This window comes from Asparagus officinalis, chromosome 1 (assembly GCF_001876935.1).
Source record: "Asparagus officinalis chromosome 1, Aspof.V1, whole genome shotgun sequence".
Taxonomy (NCBI): Eukaryota; Viridiplantae; Streptophyta; class Magnoliopsida; order Asparagales; family Asparagaceae; genus Asparagus; species Asparagus officinalis.
The window spans coordinates 123,322,516-123,332,653 of NC_033794.1; positions in this window are offsets into that span (position 1 = coordinate 123,322,516).

Sequence of the window (10,138 nt, forward strand, 5' to 3'; positions counted from 1 at the left end):
CCATAGGGTTAGTTCAAACAAAGTCAGGGAGCATCAATAGGAAACAACCCAAAGTTGCGAGAGTTTTGTCGAATTAACCCTTTCGTGAACACTGAGTTTTTTCTTTTTTTTCTTTTGGGGGGGGGGGTGGGCGATACAAGTTCAGGAATTTCATACGTTGATGGAATTCTAAAGTATCAAATAGTCTCATTAATTTTTAAATTTTTACAAAAAAACATGTAACAAGTGTCTCTTACAATTGAAAGATCTCATTATCTATCCAGTTATGTCCTGTCTTTCTTTTTGGAGTTCATCTCTCCCCTCTTTTCTTCTCTTCGCTTTTTGGATTTTGTGGGAAAGTTTTAGGTTTTGGATGTCATTTGAAATTATTTGGAGTTTAGGGGTTTGATAGGAAAAGTTATATTACTTTAGTGGAAAAAATATAAGTTTAAGGTTTTTGTGCGTGTGTTTTGTGTGGTGGTTCCTTTTGTGTTGGGGCATTTCTGTTATTGGGGACCAATTTGCAAGAATCATAAGTTTGAGAGACTTGTGAACTATTTCAAAGACTCTGAGGGACGAATATGCAATCACTACAGATTTGGGCGATTAAGCTAATACTATCTAATATCTAATTTTATCTAATATCTAATCTAATCTAATCTAATCTAATACTATATGGTACCCTTTGGCAAAGGGTTAAGTGAGAGGTTAATGAGACTTAACCCCTTCTTAACCCGCTGTTGATTGTAGTGGTGTTAGTCCCACATTGGTTGTGAGAACACACCTCACCCTCATCTACTTGTATAAATATATGTGTACACTCAATATTCAACTAAAGAGATGCCAGGGGGACAGGGAACAACATCTCAGGTATGTGTTTGCTGAAAGATCTGAAATTCCTCAACCATAATCTGTCGCCACTCTAGAAATTGAACGGCCTTTTGAAAGGACTTACAGAAGCAACAAGAGAACGTGGACGTATGGACTCTGGAAGGTGAAGATAGAGTTATTATTATTTCCCTTCCAATAAAATTTTTTAACGCTTCTGCTTTCTTTTGCCAAATCTTGGCATTACCGATTTGCAGTCATTTAATGCTTTTTTGCGTTCCTCTGCCAGATTTTAGTCTTGTCGCTTTGCGACCTCTTAACGCATTTCGCGTTCTCGTATTCAAGATCGTTTCTCGGTCTCAATTAACGGCATCGTTGTTTCAAGCCGTCTCTCGGCCTCAAACAAACGGCATTGCCGTTTCTCTTACTTTAACACCCGCCAAATACAAAAAAATCTATACAATGGTTAAAGTGAGTTAACCCTCCATAATTTGTCAAACATAAAAAATATAGAAGGGTTAAGCTAACCCCCCTAGAGGGATTAAAATGAGTTAACCCCTCAAAATGAATGGTCTACTAACACTCCTATTTAGAAGGATTAAGAGTTAACTCTTTTAATTATAAAGAAAATAGTCAAAATCATTGTTATTCCCAAACACTAAAACTGATCACAAGAACTAAAATAAAACTTATTTAACCGGTTAATAATTTAGTCCTTCGGATTATCGAATGGGCTAAGTACATTAATTCTTCTTTTTAACCCCTCTTTCTTAACCCTTTGCCAAACGGAGCCTACACTATTATAAAAGTGTGATGTCATGTTAAAACATTTCTTTCCAAAGTGCCCTCAAATTTATGTTAAAGCACATACATACATAACATGTATACATAAAACATATAGATACATGCATAAATCATACCTCTTCAAATCCTTTTCATAATCAAATTATATTAAATGTAATAAATACTCCTCAGAATTTCATTCACTCCCACTACTCAATTAAACCCCCATTTTCTGCTATTAAGATTGTCATTCCATTATGTATTGCAATTGTTTTATTAAATATTAATTGCAATTGATAAGTCATCAGTTATAATTGCTTTTTTTCCTCCACACCTCACTTCAAAAACCGCAGCACTTCATCTCCCCACTAAGCAAAAACCACTTCCATTCTCCTTCCCTAATAACTATTGTTCTTAGAATTCCCTTCCGTTTCCTCGTCTTTTAGTACAAGATTTCTCGTTATAAAACAAAAAACTCACAACTCCTCCCCAATTTTTTAGTCAGGCCATGTAAATCCCTTTGGCTTTGTCCTGTCGCTCAATCCTGAAGCTATTCTGAATATCTTCAAGTTACTAAAGTCAACACGTAGACGGTTGCTTCCTTTGCTTGCAACTAGCATTTTCCTCTTACTCTATTTTCATAGTAATTGCTCATGTCATTAATCATTAATAGGACGAGGCAAATAATACCATTATTGGTATCATTCTTAACCTCATAGATGCAAACGCAAATTTTAGGAAATAAGGAACGGTAATATTTCATGAACCTTGAACGTATCTCTCGCTCTCTCTCTCGTATAAGAAAGAGAAAATGACAGGACATGTGGACTGTCTTATGTCATATAGGCGCAAATTAGAAGATGCACATTCAAACAAATTTACAGTAACTAAAATATTTATCGTCTTGTTAAGATATGCGAGCTAAGTTCTCCGTTACATTTTTTTAAAGCAAACGCTAATGTAGCTAAAGCAATCATGTGCTTTGACTACGAATTCTTCATAGTGAACATAGTATGGACTATAGTAATTTTTGTTGTCTCAATGTTGGTACGTTTTGGAGAAATGTATTTTTTTTTTTTTGGTGTAAGAGCTATAATTTTTTTTGATAACCTTTGCATGAAAGTTATGTTCGTGGTTGTTCAAATAATTAAGACTCTGTGAATAATAGATGATGTAGAATTAATATTTACAGTATAAAAATTTGGCAAATGGTACTAAAAAAATTTAACTATAAATAAATTAAAAACAAGTTGTTACATAGAAGCAATAGAAGTATTGATCATATGTATTCTTCATGCTTTTATATATCATGAATATTAATTTTATTTATGATTCCACCCGCCTCAGCAGGGATGATAATCCATCCCTCGACTTTACTGCTTCCATGTCCTAACTAAATATAGTAAACGATTATTGACTATAATGTCTCTCCAAACAAAGAAAAATGAAAAATAGATTATGAGTTTAAACATTCCGTCGGTACTTTTAAGAAGTTAAAAAAGACGAATCTTTGGAGATTTCATAAAAGTTTTATAAATATTAATTTTTAGATATGCAATAATGAAGTCATAAAAATTAAGATATAAGCTCATATATATCTACTCATTTAAATTTTAGGTGATATCATATGTAGACACGCAAGAGTTTCTTTACCATACTTTAAATCTTTTTTTCTTATCGAATCATTTTTTTTCTCTATATGAAAAAAGAGAGAGATTTTACAAATATTATTGTATCTAGAGTATAAATGATATTGACAATGCAGAGGGACTAAAAGACAAACTGCAAAGGGAACGTATCATGGAGTTGATAGCTGAAGCATATTACTAGAAATATATTTCTTTCTCATTGAAGCAAATCGTTATATCTCCATAGATGAAGATGACACAGAGAAAAAGACAAAATAGAAAAGAAACATAAAGAGGAGTTGTTAGCTGAAGCATATACTAATAGAAATATATTCTTTTTATTAAATCGTTCCTAATCATGCCACTCTAATTTATGAGCACATGTACACACTCGTCTGTTGATATTTCACTTCAAAAATTTTTGTTCTACTTCAATTAACTTTATATTTGACATCCACAAAGAAAAACATATATAAAGTAAAGATATTCACGTGCAACTCACGTGTACCCGTATCTGAAAAAGCCCCCTACTGAAAATTGAGTAATGACCTGCCAACCAACTTAATATGGGTCCCAAAAAACAAAAAACACCTAATGTGGGCCCCCGAGATTGTTGTGTGAAAACGTGGGTGGTCTCTTGGGTGCTGGGTGAAAATGTGGGTGCTTTGCCAGCTGTCTCTCAACCGCCTTTTTCACCTTTAACGAGTCCCGAGTCCCGAGTCAACCACGGGCTGAAACTTTTTTAAGACCGACCCGCGAAGAGGCTGTATATAAAGAAAACCACGGGCTGAAACCAGTGGTTTTTAGAAAACCACCCTCTGCTTCTTGCCTATATAAATACCTCTTCGTGCCGATGGATTCCCCGTCTTAGACTTTTTTTTTACTTTTATTAGGGTTTTAAGGAGGGGAGTCGGATTGTTAGGAGTTATCGGATTGGGGTTGGATTGGAAAAATCTTTTTAATGCCTAAAATTATTTTCCAATGCCTCCCATTCCGGTGATTTCTAACCGTCTATTCCTCTCCTATCTCGCCTTCACCCTTTACGATTGAAAAGTCTTTTTTTCTTTTTACTCCTTCCCCTTCTTCGTTTGTTTGTTGAAGATGGTTGTGACCTCATTTTTTGGACCAGTGCAAAAGTTGTGATTAACTTTTATCTTTTATGACAATAATAGTATAAATAAAGTTGTAGGTCTCGTTTTCTTTTATTTATATAATAATTGTTTGGGGTTGAATTGTCACTTAATCCCCCGAAGCTTTTTCCAGAGAAGTGCAAACAAATTTTGGGGTATAAGTTCCGTTCCAAATCCTTTTTGAGGTCATCGGAGAATGAGTTAAACATTTTGGGGGGTTTTGTGAAATTTTTACCTTCCGAAAGAATGAGGGCTATTTGGCCACATAGATGACGCCTTCTTAATTCTTTTGAATACAAGGAAGAATATCGTTTACTTTTAATGTAAAAAGGTATAAATTCTTAGATAGTCACAATTAATTTTCTGGTATTTTTTGAGTGTGATTTCTGTCTTTTTTTTGCGAAAAAAATCGATGCTCTCCTTATTGACTGTGCCAGAACGCTGCGAAAAAAGCTAATTAGTTACTTCCGGTTTCTCTTTTACATGATCTATCTGCAAAATAGCAGGACAGAAATTGGGTTAAATGGCACTTAAATACCCTATTGTTTCAATAACTTTAAAGTAAAATATCCAAAGTTGTAAAAAATTTGGACATAAGTACCTTGATTTGTCCACCATTTCCATATGATATACCCCATTAAGACAACCCGTTATGATAAAAAATATCTGTTCATAGAAATGTAATAAGTGGGTGTTTGTTTCAAAAAAAATTTGGTATTTGGGTGGGATTTTAAATTCTAGGATTAAAAAGTGGGGTTTTTTGGATTTTTAGAATTCCACAGAACTTGTTTGTTTCAAAACAAATTTTAGAGTATTAAATCTTTAAATAATAAAAAAATATTATATTTTAGAATTTGTTATATCTATTTTTTGGGTGGAATGTGGGGGTGAATTTTAAAAGTGTTGGACAAATAAAGAATTTTAATTTTAAAAAAATGAAACAAACAAAAATATTATAAATTATAGTATTTTAAATCTTAAAATATTGTTAAAACAAACAAAACTTTAGGAATCTTAGTCCATATTACGGATTTTAAATCTCATTCACCTCCATTCATCTTGTTTGGGAACACTTAGAAGGTGAAGTTAATTCACCCTAGTTCCCTTTGGTTCACCTCCTAATAGTTCTACTCGGCGGGCTTTGCCTCAAGAATTTAGCACTTACATAGGGTAAAATCGAGGTGTGCCATCAATAAAAGCTCTTTGTACTCTCGAGGTAAAACTAAAGCATGTCTCTATCCGGTCAGCTCCGCCTCAAAAGACCTTGGCACCCACTCGGGGTAAGACCAAGGCGTGCCATCGACAAAAGTTCTTGGTACCCTCTCGGAGTAAAACAAAGGCATGCATCTACTAGGTCAGTTTCGCCTCAAGACCTTGGCACCAACTCAGGGTAAGACCAAGGCGCGCTATAGGCAAAAACTCTTGGTACCCTCTCAAGGTGAAACCAAGACACGCATCTACTTGATCGGCTTTGCCTCAAAATGTGACGTCCCAGGGTTCACATAAGACTGCAATCCAAGGTGAAACCCGGATTGTTAAACCTGTCAAGCACCAAATACCATACTACGACATGTTTCACCATCACAGTCATTATCTTGCTAGTGGAAATAATAAATAGGTGAAAGTACAAAACATGCAAATAATAGAAATAGTACAAATCAGATATGCACAGAATAAATATATCAATAAATGAGCCCAACTGAAATAGAATAAAAATATCTCTGAGTCTGAAATACATCTCAACACAATGAGTCAAATAAAATCTCACTAAGGCACTCAGCCTCTACAAAATGAATACAATTCTAAAGTCTGAACAATGAACATAACTATATAGTGGAGCTTCAATTATTAAGACTGTGCGGCGATGACTATGCTAGAACTCCGTTATCCTGCGGCTCTCCGAAACTCTAATCTGTCTGAAAGATATAATTTAAACAAAAAAAAACAAGAACGTCAGAGCGCTACAGCAAGATTACCTCCATCCGTCCCCAGGGGAAGAGCTGCTAGATGAAGTGGATGTTCTATCTAATAAGCATAGTCTACCTATATTATTTTCCTCATATCTAATAGAGTTAATATTTAGATACCTATAAGACGAGACGTAGTACGTCGAGCGAAATAATCCAAACAAGGAAACCCTCATATATATATACCATATGTCTCAAATTGTAGATCCCTAAATATCAATTCCAACTCTATGAATGAAAACAACACTCAAAAGAAAATACTCCAAGCCTAAACCATATAGAACCAATGTCACAATCTCGAACTACTTCTCAAGTAGTTGGTGCAATAATAAGAGAATATCATCCAACTCAAAAATCACCATAGGCCATATCATGTATGTCACAAATCAATGAATGTGCCCTACTCATGGGTAATATAACATGGGAGTAACTACAACTGATGATACATATATATGTGTATCTCCTTATGCAATAGCGATACTCTTGTAATATTCTTACTCAATCGCTCTGCCACGCAATAAGTTTTGTCTTCCTATTCCGGATACATAAAATAACAATACTATTGTAATACTCTTACTCAATCGTTCTGCGGTAAATAGGTTTTATTACCCTATTACGGATACATAAAATAACGATATTTTTATAATACTTTTATTCAATCGTCCTGTGAAAATAGGTTTTATCTCCCTATTTCGGATACATGAAATAACGATGTTTTTATAATACTCTTACTCAATCGTCCTGTGAAAATAGGTTTTATCTTCTTATTCCGGATACATGAAATGACGATACTTTTGTAATACTATTACTCAATCATCCTACGAAAATAAATTTTATCTCCTTATTCTGGATACATTAATAACTATACTTCTTTATATGTGCTTACCAATTCAACTTGCGACAAAAGTATGTTAACACAACATAAACTAAGCATACGTGCACATATCTCGGTGTGCGTGTTCATAACTGATATTCAATAACATCTCAGATACTAAACAACTCTTAATCATTGTAATATAACAGTACAAGATCGATAAACTCTCTCAAAAATAACAAACAAGAGCGAAACTCAAGAAACTTTCACGTTATATATCAACTATTTTAAATCAGCATATTTGCAGTTTTCTTCAGAATATATCGTTAGTCAATTGAGCATATTTTTCTGTAGACAAACTCTTTTTAAGAATAGTTTTCCGTTTTGGAAACTAGATTCACATAGTTATCATTTGGCACTGGTTTGGTTCAGTTTGGAGTTCATATGATATCTGTAATTTCTAGTTAAACGTTATATATGTGTAACAGTTTTTTTGCAGAATGTATCATCAGTAAATTGAGCATATCTTTCTCTATGAAAACTATCTTTAGGAAATGTTTTATGTTTTGAAAACTAGATTCACATATCTTTCAATTGGCATTAGTTTGGTTCAATTTGGATTTTATTTGTTATTTTAAATTTCTAGTTAAATAATATATATGTGCAATAGTTTTTCTGTAGAACATAACAAACACGATTATTTGCACAAGAAATCATATTTAAACTTTCAATCATGTTTAAAACATACTGAAACATATATAAAACATTTAACAATACTTAAAATTTGATAATCACTTACTGAAATTATCTCGAACATAAATCAAACTATTGTGTTAATTTAATTAGGGTTTTTAACCTAATTAACCAAATTCTTCAATCTAAAGCATGAACTTTTAACATATTAAACATAAACATGATTGCTAAACAACTTAGAAAAGATATACATTCATTAAATCATATTTATAACACTTAGGTATCACAAACCTAGGCTTTTCTCATCTTTAATCCATATGTAAAATCAATTAAATATCAAATTAGGGTTTAAACATGATTAGCAAGTTAAAAAAATAAATTTTTGAAGAACCCTAATGATCATGATCATGTTTCTATTATAAACAGCAAGAAAAAAAATGTAGATCTAACAATAAAAATCTATTATTTTTTCACATTAGATTAAGATCTAAGCATGTAAACACAATTTAAACTTCTAAACTAGTTATTTAACTATGGGGATGTGTTTGGTTGTAAGTGATTTTGCCTTAATATCATGTGCAAGCCTCTGAAACAAATAGCAAGCAATCCACAAACATAAATAACCCATTCTCCCTCGCCACACGTCGATGATCTCGCCCTCGTATCGGTGTTTTGCTTCACAAAGCTCTCCAAACTCATAAGAAAAAGATCTAGGATTTTTAAGGGGAGAGGGTGGCTGTTAGGGTTCATAGATATGATAAAATAAAGGAATTTTTGTGAAAACATAGGTATTTATAGAGGTAAACCCGAAACATACCTGTTTGACCCGAACCAGGAAACCTAGTCTGACTAGGAAAACAACCTTCGGTATTTTGGCTGTAACTTTCTCATCCGACCTCGGAATAAGGTGATCTAAGATTCATTGGAAAGCTATTGAAGATATCTACAACTTTGGTCTTCCAGATTCTGACTGTATCGGTATACAAAACATAAAAACTCATAGCTGATCATTATTCCTAGATTTTTACTCTTTTGGTCTTTGTGCATGTTTTGTGCATTTGCACTCATATTTTCATAAATATACATTGAATTGATCTCAAATCAATTCTTATTGTACTCAAATATCAAAATATATTATTTTTTACTATATAACATATTTATCATTATTTATCATAAAATATTTAAATTTACGGGGTTTTACACAAAAGACCTTAGCATCTACTCTAGGTAAGACCAAGGTGATCCATCGACAAAAGCCCTTGATACCCTATCGAGGTAAAACCAAGGCATGTCTCGACTCAATTAGCTTCAACTCGAAAGACCTTTGTATCATTTTCATGAGTAAACCAAGGCACATTACTAAACAAAAGACCTTTGTGCCTACTTTGGATAAAACCAAGGCATATTGATTCGGCCTATATAAACTAAAAGACCTTGGCACCTACTCAGGGTAAGACCAAGGCGCCCATCGATAAAAGTTCTCGGTACCCTCTCGGGGTAAAATCAAGGCACGCATTGACTTTGTTGACTTCAACTCGAAAGACATTGGTATCATTTTCATGAGTAAAACCAAGACACATCATAAACCAAAAGACATTGGTGCTTGCTTAGGGTAAAACCAAGACATATTGACTCGGCCTACATCAGTTAAAAGACCTTGACATCTTCGTAAGCCCAAGGCACGTACCCTAAGACCTTGGTGTCATCGAGTGAAACTAAGGTGCGAGGTTGAGTAGCACACTCCCCACACACGGATCCGAGTCGTCTCAACTCAATCTACTTCGACAAAAAAAGACTTTGGCATCTTCCTAAGCCCAAGGCACACATCCCGAGACTTTGATGTCATCGCGAATAAACCCAATGCATGAGGTCGAGTAGCACTACTCCTCACACACGGAGCCGAGTTGTCTCGACCCGAAGGAACGACTGGTACTCAAAGGTACATAGTTCAAATTAAAAAATATATTTCTATCTAAAAATGTCTATAGTGTAGAAAGTGCTGAACAAGCAAATGCCTAGATCTTGGCGGCTTCATAAGCCCAGACACTCATCACAAGACTTTGGTGTCATCACGAGCAAACCTAAAGGCATGAGGTCAATGCATCCTCGGTACAAAGGTATGAAGTTCAATTTTGCTCGGGCTCGGCCAGCTGAGTCTGAGCGAAATGAGCTAGCGTTGTGCTATAGAAATAAGTGTTGATCAATATTCAACCGGCTGACACATGTCCCAAGCAGATTGCACCCCTAGCCAACCCAGACAGGTCGAGCAAGGTGTCACTTCTCGCTTGGCCGACTCGTTCCTTCTTGCCAGGCCGA